The sequence below is a fragment of the Monodelphis domestica genome, chromosome 3 (assembly GCF_027887165.1).
Source record: "Monodelphis domestica isolate mMonDom1 chromosome 3, mMonDom1.pri, whole genome shotgun sequence".
NCBI classification, from domain to species: domain Eukaryota; kingdom Metazoa; phylum Chordata; class Mammalia; order Didelphimorphia; family Didelphidae; genus Monodelphis; species Monodelphis domestica.
Window position 1 is genome coordinate 32,676,488 of NC_077229.1, and position 20,818 is coordinate 32,697,305.

The 20,818-nt window shown below is 38.2% G+C and overlaps 1 long non-coding RNA gene across 1 annotated transcript in view; it reads left to right on the forward strand.

The window, feature by feature from the left end:
* The window catches only part of LOC103104671 (uncharacterized), a 127,928-nt gene extending 109,321 nt beyond the window's left edge, over positions 1–18,607 (forward strand). The window contains exons 2-4 of the long non-coding RNA XR_466090.3: positions 7,421–7,467; positions 13,227–13,329; positions 18,334–18,607. This is a non-coding gene — a long non-coding RNA (uncharacterized LOC103104671). The remainder of the gene's footprint in view (positions 1–7,420; positions 7,468–13,226; positions 13,330–18,333) is intronic.
* The last annotated feature ends 2,211 nt before the right edge of the window (positions 18,608–20,818 follow it).

Consider the following 20,818-nt stretch of genomic DNA (forward strand, 5'->3'; position numbering starts at 1 on the left):
CCTGGCATCCTCCAGGCAGCACTCTGCCCAGGGAGAGTTCTCAAGCCACTTAACTCTTGCAATTAACAAAAACAAAACCAATACAGCTCTAGTATATTTTTGTTCAGTGAATGAATGAATGAATGAATGAATGAATGAATGAATGAATGAAGAGAGGCCCTGGTTCCTCATTTGCTACCTCAAATGATAACTACCACTTCTATAGAAACACAGAATACCAGTCATTCTAGTGAGGTGGGTAGTGCAAGTATTATTGCCCCCATTTTACAGATGAGAAAACTGAGGCTCTGAAGGAGAAGTGATTTTTCCCCAGACCACACAGATGGAAGGTGGCTAGGGCAGAATCTGTAACTGGCTCCCTTTGGATGCCCAACCTAGGACTCAGTACAGTATGCTATACTGGATTTAAACAGAGGAGAAAATAGAGTAGCCCCTCTTTCCCTTCTACCAAAGGCAGTTCAGTGGCCAAAGTGATGGTTGTAGGATAAACAGAACCCAAGTTCAAATTCTGCTTCTGATACTTACCAGGTGGTTGATTCTAGTTAAATTCCTTTACCTCTCAGCCTCAGTGTTTCTCTTTGTGAGATGGGGGTGATAATAAATCATAGGTTTGTGATTTGTGACCATTTGTGTCCATTGTGACCTTTGTTGTGGCCATCAAATGACATAGCTTCTGTAAAGTGCTTTGCAAACCTTAAAGTGCTATATAAATGCTTAAGGTTATTATTTTTTAATTAGTGTCTTTAGGCAAGTCTAGTAACGTCTCTAATTTCACTCCCTTTATCTGTTACATGAAGATGCTCATTGGTTGAAATCTGAGAACTTGAGTTTACTCCTCAGCTCTGTCATTTACCATCATGCCACCTTGGGGACCTTGAGCAAATCACATATCAGCCTCGGTTTCCTCATCTGTCAAATCACAGATTCTGTGGCTTGATTATCTGAAGGATTCCTTCTAGATCCTTCTAGGTCTAAATCTCTGACCTAGATCAATCTTTGTTTTACAGATGGACAAACTGAGGACCAAAGAGGTTAAGTGATTTGTCTAAAGTCAGATAAGTGAAAAAACAATCATTTAAAGAAAATCATTTGTTTTTACACTCCCTCATTTCCAAATATATCACATTTCTCCTCCCTTCCCAGAGAGCCATTGCTTGTAGCAAAAATTATAAGCAAGCAGATGCACAAACCTAACCAAATCATCAGGTGAGTCTGCTAATATACACCATGTTTTACACCACAGTCCTGGCCCCCACCAATGAAGTCAGGAGAGTATCAAGTATTAACTACATGGCAGCCATTAATTTAGGTGCTGAGAATACAAAGATAACAAATGTTCCTGGCCTCAAGGATCTTGTAATCTATTGGAAAAGACAACAGATAGAGCTAAAAGGACATTCATGACAGACACTGGGTTTAAACCTCTGTCTTCTGACTCCAGATTCAGCACAGACTCCAAGCTGCCTCCCTGTCAGAAGCTAGTAAATAGCAGAGCCATATTCGACCCAGTTCTCTTCACTATATGATTATTGCTTTTCCCATTAAACTATATTATCTTTCCTGCCTACAGCATCATCCTTTGTTCCCCAAGTACTTCACTACTTTTGTAAAGCCTGGTCCTTGAGAGCTCCTGCTGGGCTCTACAGAAAGAGGGTTTTATGCAAAGGCCACTAAGCTAGGAACAATTTGGGCATCACTGTGTTTTCATCCTCCCTAGTTCTCCTACAGCTTCCTGACTGACTCATTCTCTGTATTGTGCTCAGGGACCAGCTGTGGATACTCACCATCCCCCATCATCTCTGTGGTAACCTTCCTCAGGGGTCGGCCCTTCACTCAATTTTTTCTCTCTTTCTATAAGATCTCATGGGGCTTGGCAGGAAATTAAACCTGGCTACTTTCTCCAGAGGGTTTCCAGAAAACCCTTTCATAGATTTTCAGAATTGAAAGGGACCTTTGAGGCCATCTAATCCAACTTTCCTATTTTATACTTTCAGTAAATGACCCAGAAGTGGGGTGGAATGACTTGTCTAAGGTCACAAGGTAGTGATTATTAGAGGAAAGATGTGAAGCCAGGTTCTCTTGACTCAAAAGAGAGTGTTTCCACTATATCACAGTCTCCCGATTTTCTTTTTCTTTTTTAAGTGCTTATTTTCTGTCTTCAAAATAGCTCTGGGCTAGTCAATGAATGACTTGTCTAGGATCACAGCCAGGAAGTATCTGAATCCAGATTTGAACTCAGGAACTCCCAACTCCAGGCTTGCTATTCTATCCACTGGACCATCTAGCTGCCCCTACTGTCTTCCAATTTTCTTCCTAATGTCACTCAAGTAATAAATAACAGGTCTAAGACCCAAACCCAGGTTACCTGAAGATGCAGTCTGATATAGTGGAAATAGCTTTGTCTCTTAAATCAGCGAAGGGTAATGGTGGATTATCTGGTCCCAATCATTTATTTTTTAGGCGAGGCCAAAAGAAATTGAACAACTTGATCAAGGTCACACAGCAGGTTAGCATCAGACATAGGATTTTAACCCAGGTATCCTGTTTTCTCATTCTACTCTTTTCACTACATCATTAATATGAAAATGATGCATGTTTATATTCCACCCTGTCAAGTAAAGGTGTCTTCAAGCCAAATAGTACCTAGCTTAGTTCTGAGCACACATTATTTGTTCTAGAAATCTCAAGAGTTTTAACCACATACATGATACTTAGCAAGGACTACCTCATATAGACTGTTATAGTTTACAAAATATTGTGTTCACTCTATGAGGTTTATAGTTCAAATATAATTACCCCACTTCATGAATGAGATAACTTGGACTAAATGGCAAGTGTTGTAGAGTAGAGAGCTGGACTGGAATAAAAAAAAAACATGTTCTGATTCTGGCTCTGCCACTTAACTGGCTACATGACCTTAGGAAGCTCACTTCAGTTCCCTCATCTATAAAATGAGAGTGATGGGCTGGATGGCCTCCCGGGACCCTTCTAGCTTTGGGTCTATAATTCTATTATCCTCTTCTGTAAACTGAGGGTAAGATCAGGTGACCTCCAAGGTTTGTCTATTCTCCTTTGCTTTACTTAGAACCATATAGTTAATAGATGTCAGAACCAAGAGTCAAATCCAGATCCTCTGACTACTGACCTGGTGCTCTCTCTAATTCTTCTTCTACAAAATAGCTCTTCTGGGTACTTGAAGGCAACTTATCAGACCCTCCTCCCCAACCTAAGTCTTTTCTTCCTGAGTCTAAAATTTCCTTAGTTCCTTCAATAAAAAAGTCAAAGCCCTTCCTTGAGCTGGGAAGATGTGGGATCAACATAATTGCCTTTAAATGTCTGAAAAGCAGACATGTCGTAAAAAGCAGCAAGTCAATCAAAAAGCATTTATTAGAATCTGGTCTCAGACACTCCCCAGCTGTGTGAGCTTGGGCAAGACATTTAACCCAGTCCAGACCTTGCAACTCTTCCCAGATCTTGCAACTCTTCTATCTTAGAATTGATACTCAAGACAGAAGATGAGAGTTTGTAAGCCTTTATTAGTAACTTACTATGAGTCAGGCATTTTGTACATAAAAAGGAGTAGACTTTTTCTTCTAGAACCTAAATATAACGGTATAGTGGACTTTGGCAGAAGTCAGAAAGAGGCAAATGTAGTCTCAACAGAAGGAAAATATTCCTAAATAGGCTATAATAGGCTATCCTTTCAGTGGAGTCCTTCAAGCAGAATTATGTACGAAGATGGAGTTCTTGTCCAGAAATGGGTTGTACTAGATGAATTATTATCCCAGGAAGACAGAATCCCTGGAATCCTGGGCAAGTTCCAGGGGAGAAAAAAGGAGGCAGGTATGCCAACTCCTATCATCTCCCTGGAGGCTCTGAAGTAAGAGTATCCACATCTGAAGGAAGAAACAGAATTTCATGCACTTTGTCAATTGGTGAACTAAACATATTGAGTGGTGAACTGCCTGTCAAAACTTAATCAACTGAGCAGCCAGAGATTAGAATAGACTTAGCTCAAGTTCTGGCTGCAGCTCCCAGGCATTTTTCTTCCCCTAAGGAAAGTTGCTGTCCATGGTACTATAATATCCTGAAACATTGCTGAAGCTAGAAACCAAGTCCAGGGTGAGAAGCTGCTACAGATCAGAGGGAGAATAACAAGGTTTAATTTCCAGAGCATAGATGCTAACTACCTTAGCTAGACTACACAAGGCTTTACATGTTACAAATTATACTGCTATGTTTTGATATCCACAATAATGAAGTAATGGGATTAGTATTATTCCCAGGTTAATAATAATAATAATAATAATAATAATAATAATAATAATAAAATAACAACAATAAACATTTATATAGCACTTCCATCGAGCCTAAATTTGATTCTTTCTAACTTCTACCTAACAGAAGTCCATTATACCATTTTATTTAGGATTGATCAGAAAAAGTCTGCTCCTTTTTACTATTCACCAGGAACTGTGCTAATAACTTAACAATTATTATCTCAATTTGACCTCCAAACAACCTAGGGTAGTAGGTGCTGGCATTATCCCCATGTTACAGTTGAGGAAACTGGGGCAGGTAGAAGTTAAGTGTCTCTCCAAGAGGGCAGCAAGGTGGTACAGTGGATAGAGCACTGAACTTAGAAGACTCATTTTCCTGAGTTCAAATACAGCCTTAGACACTAGCTGTGTGATCCTGGGCAAGTCATTTATCCCTTTTGGCTTCACTTCCCCATATGTAAAATAAATTGGGGAAGGAAATAGCAAACAACTCCAATATCTTTTTCAAGAAAACCAAACCCCAACATTGTGTCTTAAAAAATTGAACATGGCTGAATGATAACAATGATTTTACAGAACTATTAAGTGTATGAGCCCAAATTTGAACTCATTGTTCCTGATTCTAGTCATGGTGCTCTTATCCACTGCACCATCTAGCTTCCCCATGAAGAAATTAAGATTCAAGAGTCCAAGGAAGTAGCTAGCATCCAAAGAGTCTAAGTATTGAGAGTTGGAAAAGGCCAGAAAAATCAACTAGACCAATTCCTTTTATAGACTTAGAAACAAAGGCAGCATGGTATATTGGAAAGAGAACTGGCATTGGAGCCAGATGGCCAAGGCTCATATTCTGCTTTAGTCATTTACTAGCTATATGACCTTGAGCAAGATATTTTGCCTCTAGGCCTCAGTTTCCTCACCTAAAAAATAAAGAGATTTTATTAGATGGTTTCTGATGTCCTTTTAGCTTTAAATATATAATTCTATGACTTGCCATGGGATTCTGGATGAGTCATCGCACCTCTATGGGCCTCAGGGATCTTTCTATAAAATGACAACATTGGACTAGATAGACTTCAAAGTCACTTTCCAGTTCTATATCTATAATTCTATAAGCACCAGTGAAATTCATTGAATTGCTCAGGGTCACATGAGCAGTAAACAAAAGATTAGGATTTAAATCTATTTCATTATGATTCCAAATCCAGGGTACTTTTCATGACCCTGAAGTATTACTTATCCCAAGGACCTGAGTCAATTAATCAACTGGCTGGTTTTCATAGAGGTTTTTGAACTCCTCTACACTATGAGGTCTACCAATGCAAGCAAAGGGCATGATAGGAATCAAAGGGGTCATAAATCTAAGGGGGGAGGGACTATAGATGAAACCTAGTCCACTCCCAATTTTATAGATAAGAAACTGAGGCCCAAGACTCTCTATTTCCCTTGCCCCTTCTACCAGTTATCTCCCTCTTGAGGCTGTACTACCTATGGCCCCATTATGTAAAAATATGGAAGTCCTTTGTTCACTTCTGAGGTCCAATAATCTTCCCCCAAGCACCCAAATGAGGATTCATTACCTTCATCAGCCTATAAGTCTTTAAGAAATTCCTGCTGTGTGTCAAGTATTAGGCAAGATACCAAAGTATATAGCCTTTGCCATCTAAGAATTTATATTCTATGAGGGGTGAGAGGAGATAATGATGATGATTATGATAGAAGATAATGATGGTGATTAATGTTTAAATAAGGTTTACTTTGTGCCAGGTACTGTTTCCAGTGCTTTACAATTATTATCCCATTTGATCCAAATATGTACATGTATTAATAAATTCAAAACAAATTCAAATAAATACATTTTAAAATTTATCAAATGTCTACTTTGTGCCAAGTGCTTCAGACATATTTCATTTAATTCTCACAACTACTCTGAGAAGTAGGTACTATTGTTATCCTCATTTTACAGTTAAGGAAACTGAGGCAGATTGCTGTGAAGTAATTTGCCCAGGATCACATATGTAGTAAGTGTCTGAGGCTGGATTTGAACTCATCTCTTCTTTACTCCAGGCCCCATACTCTACCCACTGTATTACATAGCTGTCTCTGATACAAGGTAATTTCAGTACAAATAACTAAAAGCCAGTGAGTGAATGGTAGGGTGGTAGCATTGTTGTCCATGATTCCATGGCAGCTTTATGGTATTGCTGAAGTTAGGAACCAAATCTATTTATTCAGGGATGGTTGCCTACAAAACCATACATTGAACCAAATCTTGAAGCATTTTTAGAGTTCCAAGATGCAGAAGTTTTGGAGGGAGTTCATCCCAAGCCTACAGGCCAACCAATGCAAAGGGATTGAGTTGGGAGGTGAACAGTCACCTGAGAGGAATAGCAGCAGGAAGCCCAATTTGATTAGAAGGTAGAGTACAAGAAAGAGAGCAACATTAGACATGGCTAGAACCAAGGATTTTTTGGTGTTTAGTTCTTTCATTTGTTTCAGACTCTTCATACTCCCTCATGAGATTTTCTTTAAACATACTAGAATGGTTTGCCATTTCCTTCTCCAGCCCATTTTGCAGAGGAGGAAATTGAGGCAAACAGGATTAAGTGACTTGTCCAGGGTTACATAGCTGGCAAGTATCTGAGACTAGATTTGAACTCAGATATTTCTGAGATCTAGCCTTACCATCACCTAGCCAAGTTGTGGAAGACTTCTTTACCTTCTACCTTAGAATCAGTACCAAGTGTTAGTTCTAAGGCAGAAGAGCAGTAATGATTAGGCAATGGGAGTTATTACTTGCCAAGGGTGACACAGGTAGGACATGTGTAAGGTCAGATTTGAATCCAGCACTTCTCATCTCCAGGCCTGGCTCTCTATCCAGTGGGCTACCTAACTGCCCCTGTGGATGGCTTTAAAAGTTTAACCACAGAGTTCATATTTGACTCTAGATTTAAGAGGAAGCCACTGGAGTTCATTGAATAGGTTAACTCATTATCTGTGTTGTTCTTTTAGGGGAAGGTGGGCATATCAAGAGAAATAGGAGCCTGGTATGGGATAAATAATATATTAATTTTTACATCATTTTTAATCATCATCTTATGTATATAATAATCATGGCATCCATGGCGTCTCTCCCATTCTAGGTGTCCTTGGGGTTGTGCTGAAGATACATTCAGTGTGTGTACAAAAGGTGAGCTTACATCTCAATTTGATTATTCAATTATACAAAAAGTAATCATTTTCTCCACCTGCACAATACTGTGCAGAATATTAAATATGAAAGGGCCATGGCAGAATAGTAGCCTATCCTAAGACTATTTCTATTGGGACTCTTTCTAAAAAAAGAGGAGATGAAGGGGATCACAATGGTAATGTTGCACAGATTTCATTATCCTATACTTCCTCTGGAATCCTGAATTTCCAGTATTTATTCTGAATGTGTCATAATCATCCTGACTCCTATTTTGAGAGGTCTTTAATATTTTTGAAGAAGCACTTCCCCATATACATGCACCAACTTCAAACTGGTGGGATATCATAGATATTATTACTTATTATGAAGGCTGATTCACAAAGAAACAAACTGAAGTTCTGAGGTCACACAGTTAAGTAGCTGAAGTGCTTTCAAAACAAAGTCTCCTGATTTCCAGTCCAATGCTCTAATCATTACATAACCTTTTCTTAATTATTTGATGCTTCAGATACAAAGATAGTGCTAATTATTTACCAACTGTTGGACATGTAAAGGGTAAAATTTAGGATTGGACTGTATATATTTTAGTTAGTCATCAAGGATTTAAATTCTAAATCCCAATGAAAATAATCAAGTCAGAATGAAATTTATGGTGGTTTATTTACAATAGAGGGAAGAAATTAAGGGAATGAGAGAGAGAGAGGGAAAGAGAGAGAGATGGCTGTTCTGGCCTGGTCTGAACCAGGCAGGAGTTCAGAGGCCTCAGCCAAGCAGGGGAGGGGGGAGAATCTAATACGGCTTTCAGCCACAAGGCCTCCTCCAAGATGACGGGTCTCTCTAGAGGTTAGGGACTCCAGAAAAAGCCAAGGAAAGGGGGGTCAACCTTATCACTCACCATGTGAAAGTCTAAGAGAAGCAGTCTGAAATCTCAAGCTCTACCTCCTCCATGGTCAAGTTCCACAGGCAATTCCCTCTCATAGGAAGTGATGCAAAAAATAAATGCAGTTCTTTATGTCACTTCCTCTGTCTTACATGTACCAATGGTGGCTAAAACTTGGCTTTGGACAGCCCAGAGGGTCAGTCAATTGTTTCTGATTTGTCACTTGCTAGTACAGGTGGGTCATAGACCTTCCTCCCCCACATTTAATTCTTAAGTGGGGGTGTATACATTCATGGTTGTTAAAATTCTAAAGACTAAGCAGGGTGGAGTAAATCTAAAATTCACATACAGAAATTTCAAGTTGGGTTTCCAGAAATGAGGGTCCATTTGGATTTATTTCAACTCTATGATCAAATCAAAACTGTAGTAGCTCAAAAGAAACATGAGATGTGCAAACATAGAGACAACTCCATCCAAAATGTCCACATGGCTATTTGTCCTGATCTGTGGTAGAGCCTCCTGAGTTCAAATTTGTCTGATCAGCCACAGACAGACACACTGTACATTGACATCAATATAGCAATGTCATCTGGTCCTCTTTGAGTATGAAGAACAACAACCAACCAACTAATCCCAACTAGTGAGATAAGTGTAGAGTGTAAAAATGGAGATTTTGAACCCCAGAAGTCCTTGGTATTTCCCAGAATTCCCCATAATCTCATCTGAGTCTCCACATTGGCAAGATCACAATTGGTATTTAACTGGCAGTAATGCCTCCCACACTCTCTTCTCTGCCATTGCAATGATGTAGTAAGTAAGCTAAGCACAGGGATTTTGTGTGGGCTAATTAGCCATGAGCACATGGTTTTTATTTTGTATCCTTGATTTCTAATAATCCTTAATAAACCTCATAAAATATAATAGTTCTAAGTATAGTGATATAATTTAATTTTTACAGTTTTTGGCAAGCACAAGATTGGATGAGAACTTCTCAATTATTTTTAAGATAGCCAAGATAATTATTTTTAAGTCATGTTTCCCCTGCCAAGACTCTCTTGATTCAGCTCGCTCCTACTGCCTATTCCTGCCTCCATCCATCCGCACCTGCCTCCGTCCATATGCTCCAGACCTGCTTGACCCAGATTGCTTTCCCTTTCCCTTTCCAGTCCCAGCAACTCTACTTCTCTGAGCCAGATTGCCCCAGGCCAGCCCTAGGACCAACGCTGCTGGTAGATGCCCCTGTGTCTTTGGAATCACAAACCAACTGTTAAAAACTGGGGTGTTCTTTCCTTAGGCAACAATTAACCTCCACATGGCAGGGGACCTCAGGGAGGGGGGAATGAGGAGAAGGAATAGACTTTTCCAAACAAGAAGTTAATTATTAATATGGCATATTCTATGAGAGAGCAGTGCATTACGTATTTCAAAGGATATTTTTTAAATGCACTGATCCTTTTACTTATTTTACCTGAGATTCAGGGGAGAAATTCATCTCCCTGCAACTCATTGCCATTTGGACCTGCCCAATTTGAGATTCCTAAAACCCAAGTTCTTCCTTGATATGGGGAATTCCACAGTACTGACAAAAGGAATCTCAAAAGATAAAAAACAAAACAAAACAAAAATAAACTTTAAAAATACTGGAGGTTATATTTTAAGGTTTTTCAGACTCCAATGTTTTATAAAAATCTCTGTATTTTATTGTATCTTGCTGATTGTTTTGTTTAAGATTTAATTTTGTTGGTTTAAGTTCATATATTAATGTATTCAATACTATTCTGTTACACTGAATCATTTTAATGTACTGGGTTTTAACTACTGTTATATTCTGTTGCTTTTCCCCTACAACTATACTGAACAAACATTATTGAATAAGCCCATATATAAAAACATCCTTTTTTCTATTTTGACTTTGTAAATTGTCACATAGAGGATGGATGGACTTCATCAAAATTGGTTACAATTGTGTAACAACCTTTGGAAAATTTAATGAGCTAAATATCTCAAATTGATTTTAAGGGGTTTTTAGACATGATTTTTAGATATTTTTCAACAACTCTGATCATTTTGCCTGCCTCTAACAGGAGGTAAGGTCCATTTTAGTAGCTGAATTGAAATACAATTGTAATCCTCACCTCCCACATTTATAAAAATGTGAATGGATGGGACATCATAGTCTCATACCAAAGGAGCGGGGAAGTTAATTCTAAGGCATGATACCCCGGATGGCTCCCAAAAAGGGAGCATCTCTCATTTATAGCTCTTCAGCTCACTTTACCCTTTCACCAAAATGATATCTAGATTTCTTGACGATGTTCTAGACCCAAATAAGTTTTACTTTGTTTAAAAATATGTTTGCCAAGGTTGAAATATTGCTACACCTGAAAAACTTGTGACAAGTATCCATTTTCTTTAAATATCATATAGCAACTTATGTGAAATAGGATAGTGGGTTTGTTTGCTGTTGTAATTAATTGGACTATTGTGAATTTTGGAGATATTGATACCTTTTGAATGTGCATTACATGTTGTAGTACTATTCTTTATAAAAAAAAACTGTTACTTTGTGAAATTCATTTGCTTGCACTCACAGTGGATCATGGCCAGGCTTGAAGAGGAAATGGATATTATTTTTTGGTGAGAAATATTTTTATTCTACATTTCCTTAGCTGACACAGTGTGTCAATGATTATAAGCTATATTTTTATTTTTAAAATTCTTTTATTATTATATTTTTCTTGCATGTGTAATATACTATTTCAGTTTTTTACTTTTTCTTTCCTTTTTATATTTGAAGTACATTTCACCAGTATTAAGATTTTCTTTAATTTTTTTGATTTTGCAGTAATATAAGTTTTACATACATTTGTTCTAATATTAATGTATGCCCCCAAAGCTTGAGACTATAAAAATGATGCCCCTGATTGTTTAAAAAAATAATTCTGGGTCTTTGCTTAATGATTCTGTCAGATTCCAGGACAAGAGAATACAAAAAGAAACATTGCACAGTGTCAAAGAAGCACAAAAGCTAATCTGCATAGTGCCAATCGAGCACAAGGTCAAAGAGACCAACCAATCCCAATGGGGTTGATGAAAATTTTGAGCCATGACAAGAGGACTTGAACATGTTTGGGGTTTGAGGTTGTAGCTGTTTAACATGTGTTAAAGGCAGATCTTCCTTGTTCCACATTATACCAAGTATCTCAAATTTGACTCCTACCTGGCTCCTATAATCTAGTCCCTATTCTGTCTTTCATAGTGTGGCAAACTTTCTGTAGTCCTGGCTACTGACTGGGTAAATGCATAATTGCTTATATCATTTTAATTGGACCCTGATTCAAGGACCTGTTATAGATTTATTTTTCCATTTCTTACGATTTTTCAATATAAGAATTTGATAGTCTATATTTCATCCAGAAATTATCTTTTTTATTTGGATTTTTTGGATGTTTTTGATTTCTCGTGCCAATTGATTCATATACCTCATAACTCAGTCATGCATCCCTAAGTGATCCCTGTGTTTTTCAATCACCCTCTTCAGTGAGAGAATGTATAAAATATTATTATTCTAAATTGCAAAGTTTAAATTCCTTTTGAGAGTAATTTTGGGTTAAGAAACATGCTACCTCTCCAAATCCAGAAAGTGAACTGTTTGGAGAAGACACCATGAAGATGCCTCCACAGACCACACACTGCATCAGAAGATCCAGAGTGAACTTTGGGATGTAGTGATTTGAACTGTGTGAAGTTGAATGCATTTATTTTGTATGTATACTCTTATGCCAAAGGGGACTACCTCCTAACTGGCATTTTGTCAATGTGCTTAGCAATTAATGGTTTTGTTCTCTTTTCCTCTTATCCTCAAATTATTGTAATTTCCTAGCTGGTATGTTTACAAGACCCATCAGAGAGACTAGTCTTCCTCGGACCTCAGGGGGAGTATTGTAAAAATGGACATTTTGAACCCCAGACTTCAATCCCCAGAAGTTCTGGGTATTTCCCAGAATTCCCTATAATCTCACCCCAGTCTCCACATTGGCGAGATCACAATTGGTATTTAACTGGCAGTAACACCTCCCATGCTCTCTTCTCTGCCATTGCAATGATGTAGTAAGTAAGCTAAGTGTGGGGATTTTGAATGGGCTAATCGAGCCATGGGCATGTGGTTTTTATTTTGTATCCTTGATTTCTAATAATCCTTGATAAACCTCATAAAATATAATAGTTTTAAGTATAGTGATATAATTTAATTTTTTACAAGAGAAAGATTTAAGCTTAAGGTCAAGATCACAGTAAGGAGAATAGGTCCAAGGAAGGGTCATACTCCCAATCTTAATCTCCATGAGGAACATGGGTTATCTAGCTTAAATCCATCATTAATAAAAACATATTCATTGATGCTTGTTTCTAAGTAACAAGGCGGCTCCTGAATAGGGTACTAGATGTGGAGTCAGAAAAATCTGAGTTGAAATCTAGCCTCATTCCCCTACTAGATGCGTGGCCCTGTGCAAAATCAAATGAGATAATCTTTATAAAGTGCCTAGGAGAGTATCTGGCCCAAAAGAGATGCTTAATAAATGTTTGTTCCCCTCCTCCCTTACTTTACATCTTTCAGCATTAGCTTTCTCATCTTCAAAATAGGGATAATAATAGCATCTACCTCCCCAGGTTGTTGTGAGAATAAAATGAGGTAAGATTTGTAAAATTCTTGGAAAACCTTAAAGCACTATACAAATGTTAGCCTTTATTATCATTGTCTTTATATCATTGTAATTTCATATCCCTATCCCAATCCAAAACGAAAAGAAAAAAATAATTAAGCCAAAATATCCACTACAATTACTTATTTGACAATGTATGCAATATTCTACTCTAGGAGGCCTCCACTTCTCTGCTGTGTTTCATTGTCTGATTTCCAGAATCTTCACCAAGTCTCTCACTGGATATCTGGAAGCAAAATTCTAGGTGATTCTTGTGAGGTATGTTAGAGGTAAGGGATGGACTAGATCAGTGTTGGTAAAGTACTGGCATACATGCTACCCCTAGCACAAGGGAGCTGCTCTGTTTCTGTTTCCCCTCTTCCCAGCACCCAAGGACACTTTTTTTCATGTCCTGCCCTTCTGTACAGCCACCCAAAGCAAGCACTCCCTCCCTCAACTTTCTCTAGTTAAAGGTGGTGGGACTCACAGACAGCTTGAATTTGCCCTCTAGATATTATTCAAACTCCAAAACCTTCACCAATGCAGGACTCGATGGTCTTTTAGGCTCTCTGATAAAATATAAAGCTTTGAAAGTCCCTGGGACAACAAGGAGATCAAATCAGTCAATACTTAAAGAAAGAATTCAGACTATTCATTAGAAGGTCAAATACTAAAGCTGAATTTCAAATATTTTGATCATGTAATGAGAAGCCAAGACTCATTAGAAAAGACCTTGATGTTGGGAAAGACTAAAGGCAAGAGGAAAAGGGGGATGGATGGCAGAGGATGAGATAAAGAGAAAGTCACGGGGGAAAAATGAATATGAACTTGGACAGATGTTGAAAGATGGTGGAGGATAGAAGGGCCTGGTGTGTCTGGTCTTTGGGGTCCCAAAGACTGGTATACAACTAAATGAACAAACAACAACAATGTAAATATGTGGTTTTCTAAGCCAATGTATAGCAGACAGGGATCTTTATTTAAAATTTGCTGAGTTTGGAGAAGATGACCTCATTTGATGTATGAAAGCATATAGGGTACTTCCCACTGGACCACACTACTTTCCATTCCAAACAGTTCTCAGGACGTTGATAGTCTTCCTTGCCACTTGAGGCAAAGAAATGGGAATATAAGAAGTGAATCTTAGTTGGCTCCCATCTACTTCCCAATCTACTACATCCTGAAGCTAGGGGAAAAGTGATGGTACCAATCCTTGGGGGAAAGTATAATAGAGACCAAGGGATATCAGTATGTTTGGGGTTAGTAGAGGAAACCCTAAATCAGGCTCTTGTTAGTGAACAAAGCAGCTTCCTCTCTTGACAGATTTGCACAAGACACTTTAGACAAATCTAATTTCTATGCTTCCCCCTTTTCCCTTTGTTATTCCTTCCTTCCTGATACCATCCTAAGAGACTCTTGCCAGTGCATAGAAATGGCTGCTCTGTGTCACATTTATCAGCTTGGGGCCATCTTCCCTTCCACCGCCCCATCCTCTCCCCAAGTTAATCGGAGAAGACGGATGGATGATGGCTCCTCGTGTAACTTAATTAAGATAAAAGCCTCAGCTGATCTTCCCATCTGAGAGACAAAAGATGTTACCAGTGATAACTCCCCACACTGACACATCACGTGTGCAAAGGCCAGCGTGCTCCCACTGAATCAAGCGCTTCATGTAGGACCCTGCTCTCTAAGAAACAAGTGTTTGAGAGGGGATAAAGATGAAGGGGAGCTGGGGCTCATCTTGCACAGTGGGGTTCTGGTCTATGGAGGTCACTGGGATATTGAGCACTAGAAGGAGCCCTTGGGACCAACCATATGGTGAAAACTCTTTCATTTTACAGATGGAGAAACTGAGGTCTACAAAATTTAAGTGATTAGTCTAAAGTAAGACCTCTTTTGTCTTCCTCATTAAGTCATCATAACACCTCACATTCCATAGAGTGTTGGGATTTACAGAGTGCTTTCCTCAGGAGGATATTGTCAGATAGATAGTACAAGCATGACCATCTACATTTTACAGATGGAGCAACTGACATCTTTTGTAGAAATTGAGATGGCAATTTCCTTCTTCAATGACCTTCTTTCTCTAACTCAATCAGCTCTTCTCTTTTGTTTGGCCAGGGCCATCAAGTAATTCAAGTTTAGGAATACATCTTCAATATGCATTTTAGGATTTCCTCCCTTATGTCCTGCATGTGTCCCATGGAAGGTCAGTCAGTCAGTGAGTAGAAAAGCATTTTGGTAAGCACCACAAAAGAGGAGGAGGAAACCACCATCTTTCTAGGCAGTCAATAAATAGGTATTTATTTATCAAGTACTCACTATGTGCCAGACACTTCTTTAAGTGCTACAACTATAATGAAAGGCCAGAGACAGTTTTTGCTCTCAAGGAGCACCTGATCTAATTGGGGAACACAACAGGTACCGATTACCTAGAAACAAGTTATATGTGGAATAAAATGAAGATAGCCAATAGGAAGGAACAGGAGAATCAGGGAAAGTTTCCTAGAGGAAGCAGGACCTCCCAAGTTTTCCATCAAGTAGTTTATCTTGTTACTGGCAGGAACCTGCTCATCCTTTAACAGTTCTGTCACAGCCACAGCCCCATCTTCCCTCAGGGAGGGCAAGATATCTCTCCTGAAATTGTTCCTAGATTGGGTTTATCTTTACTGTCTATGATGATGTCTTCAACTTGTGATTCATCTTCAGGGGAGGCTTCTCTCTGCCTCTCAGGGGATTGAGTCCCTGATTTAATGTACCATTCAGATATTTCTGTCCACCTGAATGGAGTTATCTTCTCTGAAGCCACACTTCTATCTAAGTCAGAAAAGTGGAGCTTCTATGTTCATCTAGGAAAAAGCAGAAAAAAATGGGGAGGGGGGCTAGAAAAGAAGTTCCTGACTTGAGGTTCATGAACTTGTTATTTTTCATTTTGATAGGTGGCCCAGTGGGTAGAGTACCTGGCTTGGAGTCAGGAAGACTCATCTTCCTGAGTTCAAATATGATCTCAGACACTTACTAGCTGTGGGACCCTGGGTAAGTCACTTAACTCTATTTGCCTCAGTTTCTTTATTCATAAAATGAGCTGGAGAAGGAAATGGAAAACTACTCTAGTATCTTTGTCAAGGAAACCTCAAATGGGGTCATGAAGAGTCAGACATGACTGAAAATGACTAAGCAACAATACAATTTTAATATATTTGGTTTCCATTATAATTCAATGAACATTATCTTCTGATTTTAAAACATGGTTCTGAGAAGGGACTCATAGACTTTACTGGACTGCTCAAGGCATCCACAACCCCAAAACTGTTGAGAATCTTTGACCTTTAAGGTGTGAATTCAATATCACTCATACATGTGTCTATAAAGAAAAAACTTTTCCTCAATATTCTGTCTCGGTGAAATTTCCAATTTTATTTTCTATCCTAAACCTTAATTGCTATATGAGTCATTATTTCCATTCACTAATAATGAAAGCTTATTACATAATTCCTCCCCTCCAGTGAAGGGTTATAAACCAAATTCCAGGTACTGCTCTATGCCTGATTTTTTTCAGATATTTAAAAAATCCTTGTCTTTTGTCTTAGAATTGATAATAATTATAATTCCAAGGCAGATGAGCAGTAAAGGCTAGGTATGTGACTGACCCAAGGTCATACAGCTAAGAAGTATCTGGGCAAGATTTGATGCCAGGTCCCCCTGACTCTAGGAATGGCAGTCTATCTACTGTGCTACCTAGTTGCCCCTCACATATTTTTTAACAGGCAAATTAATCCTTAGTGGATTTTCAGACCCTTTGATCCTGCCTATATTTTTCTACATCCCCCTAGTTTTTGTATTCTGATCTTTAAGAGTGCTTTAATATCCCTTTTTCCTATACATAAAGTCTATTCTTTATATTACTGGTCTTTTATTAATGTTACCCTCTAGGGGCAGTCAAGTGTCTCAGTGGATAGAGAGCCAGGTCTAAGTAGAAGAAGTCCTGGGTTCAAATCTGACCTCATATACTCTCTTGCTTTGTGACCTGGGGCAAGTCACTTAATCCCCATTGCCTAGTCCTTACCATTTGTCTCCCTTGGAACCTCTGTTTAGCATCCATTCTAAAAGAGAAGTTAAGGGTTTAAAAAAATGTAATATGCCCTTAGAACTACCACTGAGGTGACTTAAGGCTATATGGTGGTTCTAGGGTCAAAACAGCTAGGTGGTACCACAAAGCATGGAGCACTTGACCCAGAGGAAGACCTTGGTTCAAATCCAGCCTCAGGATCTTATTAGCTATGTGGACTAGTCAGTAAACCTCAGTTCATCTCAGTTTCTTCACCTGCAAAATGGGAATCCACTTACTCAGAATTATGAACCATCTTAAAAAATAAAATCAAGAAACAATTGTTGGCTCAGTGGATAGAGCTTCAGGCCTGGAGATAGAGGGTCTTGAGTTCAAATGTGCCCTCAGATGCTTCCTAGCTGTGTGTGATTCTGGGCAATCACATAACTGCCTGGCTCTTACTGTTCTTCTGCATTAAGACCAATACTTAGTATCAATTCTAAAACAGAAGGTAAGGGTTAAAAAATTTAATCTCCATCAACTGACAATTTATTTCAAGAACCACACTCCTATTTTCACAGTGGTGGTCCATAATGCAAATATTTACCCAGTCACCAAAGAGCAACAACCCACTGGACTCAACAATTTGATCAATTCCAACAATGCAAATTAGAAATGATAATAGCAGTGTCAAACATGGTTAACAACAGATTATGGCAATTATAACACAGTTGGTGTTCTCTTAGGCATAGATCAGAATTAAGATTCTTTTAGTCTTATTAAAAGAAATGCTTAAGTATAACTATAAGAAGGCTTGCTTGCCAAAAAAAAAAAAAAGCCCAAACGAAACAATATAAAGTTGTTTTGGTGTTATTTCAGTTGTGTCTGGCTTTACTTGACCCCATTTGGGGTTTTCTTGGCAAGGACACTGGAGCTATTTACCATTTCCTTCTCCAGCCCATTTGACAGAAGAGGAAACTGAGGCAAATAGTGTTAAGTGACTTACTCAGGATCATACTGCTAGTGAGTGTCTGAGGCTGAATTTGAACTTAGATCTTCCTGACTCCAGGACTGGAATTCTATCCCTTAAGCTGACTCTTAGCAAAATGAACAGTGAATAAATTCACAAAGAAACAAGAGAAGGAAATAAAAACTATTGTCCCAGACTTGTAATATCATGGGACAGTTCTATTGAAGGCACTAATTATTTTCTGTTTCTTCCTATCTTGTTACAGGAGCAAAACTACATCAAACCCAGGCCATTTCTTTCTGGATGCTGCTTCATATCCTTACTCACAGAGGGAACTAGAATGTCTTTGGAATTTAATCAGCTTCCCTTTAGACTAGAAGCAATATGATGAACCTTAGGACCACAGAAGTCCCATCCCTCCTGGTTTATAGTGCTTAAATCATACTCAAGTTATTAATACTGTTGGAGCTAAATTCAATTTTCTTATACTTTCAATTTATGTAATAGACCAAATTAAAAAATTAAACCTTGTTCTCCAATTGGGTCCATTGCTTTGTGACCCCTTTTTTGTTTTCTTGGAAAAGATACTGGAGTGGTTTGCCATTTCCTTCTCCAGGTCATTTGACAGATGAGGAAACCAAGGCCAATAGGGTGAAGTGATTTTCCCAGTGCCTCAGTCTGAATTTGAACTCAGGTCTTCCTGACTCCTAGCTTAACATTCTATACCCTGTGCCTCCTAACTGCCCCATTTTAAGTAGATGGAATTAGATTGTTAAAGTTTGTTGAAGCAACCCATTTCCACACTCTATACCTCAGTTAGAATAAGAGCTAAAATTCCAAAAAGGGTTTTTCTCTGGTACATACCTTAAATTCGTTACATTTCCATCTAACGTCTAGCTTCTTTATGTTTTGGGGTAAAATCAAGAGAGAGATAACACTTAGGGAAAAGACATTATAGTACTTGCTACTAGACAGGCATAGCCTGTCAACTTCTTAAAGCATCCTTAAGTCCTTGAAAAGGTGAATACAACCAATGGTTTCAAGCTAGGTCCATTATTCCAAGATGACTGCAAAGGTCCAGTGACCTACTTTGATTTCTTCCCTCCTCTGCATGGTTCTGCTGTCCTCTCATTGTCTCCTTTTACTTCCAAGCAATGAGGGGAGGGGTCAAGAAAAGAAGGAAGAAGGAAGGAAGGAAGGAAGAAAAAGAAAGAAGGAAAGAAAGAAGGAAAGAAGGAAAGAAGGAAAGAAGGAAAGAAGGAAAGAGGAAAGAAGGAAAGAAAGAAAGAAAGAAAAAGAAAGAAAGAAAGAAAGAAAGAAAGAAAGAAAGAAAGAAAGAAAGAAAGAAAGAAAGAAAGAAAGAAAGAAAGAAAGAAAGAAAGAAAGAAAGAAAGAAAGAAAGAAAGAAAGAAAGAAAGAAAGAAAGAAGAAAGAAGAAGGAAGGAAGGAAGGAAGGAAGGAAGGAGGAAGGAAGAAGGAAGAAAGGAAGAAAGGAAGAAAGGAAGAAAGGAAGAAAGGAAGAAAGGAAGAAAGGAAGAAAGGAAGAAAGGAAGAAAGGAAGAAAGAAGAAAGAAAGAAAGAAAGAAAGAAAGAAAGAAAGAAAGAAAGAAAGAAAGAAAGAAAGAAAAGAAAGAAAGAAGAAAGAAAGAAAGAAAGAAAGAAAGAAAGAAAGAAAGAAAGGAAGGAAGGAAGGAAGGAAGGAAGGAAGGAAGAAGAAGAAAGGAAGAAGAAGAAGGAAGAAGAAGAAGAAGGAAGAAAGAAGAAGAAAGAAAGAAAGGAGAAAGAAAGAAAGAAAGAAAGAAAGAAAGAAAGAAAGAAAGAAAGAAAGAAAGAAAGAAAGAAAGAAAGAAAGAAGAAAGAAAGAAAGAAAGAAAGAAAGAAAGAAAGAAAGAAAGAAAGAAAGAAAGAAAGAAGAGAAAGAAAGAAGAAAGAAAGAAGAAAGGAAGGAAGGAAGGAAGGAAGGAAGGAAGGAAGGAAGGAGGAAGGAAGGAAGGAAGGAAGGAAGGAAGAAGAAGAAGAAAGAAAGAAAGAAAGAAAGAAAGAAAGAAAGAAAGAAAAGAAAGAAAGAAAGAAAGAAAGAAAGAAAGAAAGAAAGAAAGAAAGAAAGAAAAGAAAGAAAGAAAGAAAGAAAGAAAGAAAGAAAGAAAGAAAGAAAGAAAGAAAGAAAGAAAGAAAGAAAGAAAGAAAGAAAGAAGGAAGGAAGGAAGAGAAGAAAGAAAGAAGGAAGGAAGGAAGGAAAGGAAGGAAAGGAAGAAATGGGAAGGATTGTTCTGTCTCTGATGTAGTAGATCAATCTTAAGGTATAAAGAGAAGCCATTGAAGCTTTAAGAGTTAAAAAGTGACCGCATAATTGGTTGTCATGTAGTCATTTTAAACTCCCTGTGACCACATTTAGGCTTCTCTTGACAAAGATACTGGAGTGGTTTACTATTTCCTTTTCCCTCTCATTTAACAGATGAGGAAACTGAGGTAAATAGTGACTTGTCCAGGGTCACACAGCTAGTAAGTGTCTGAGGCTGGATTTGAACTCAGTAAGATGTCTTCCTGCTTCCTGTGCTCTATGCACTCTGGTACCACCTCATTGCCCTCTAACAAAAGAAATAATAACTAACATTTACACAACAATTCAGATTGCAGATATATTTACATATGTGATTTTTGCTCCTCCTTCTTAAATCTACCTACTGTTTTTCAGGCTTCCTTTAAGTCACAAGTAAAATCTGAATATTTATAGGAAACCTTTCCCAACT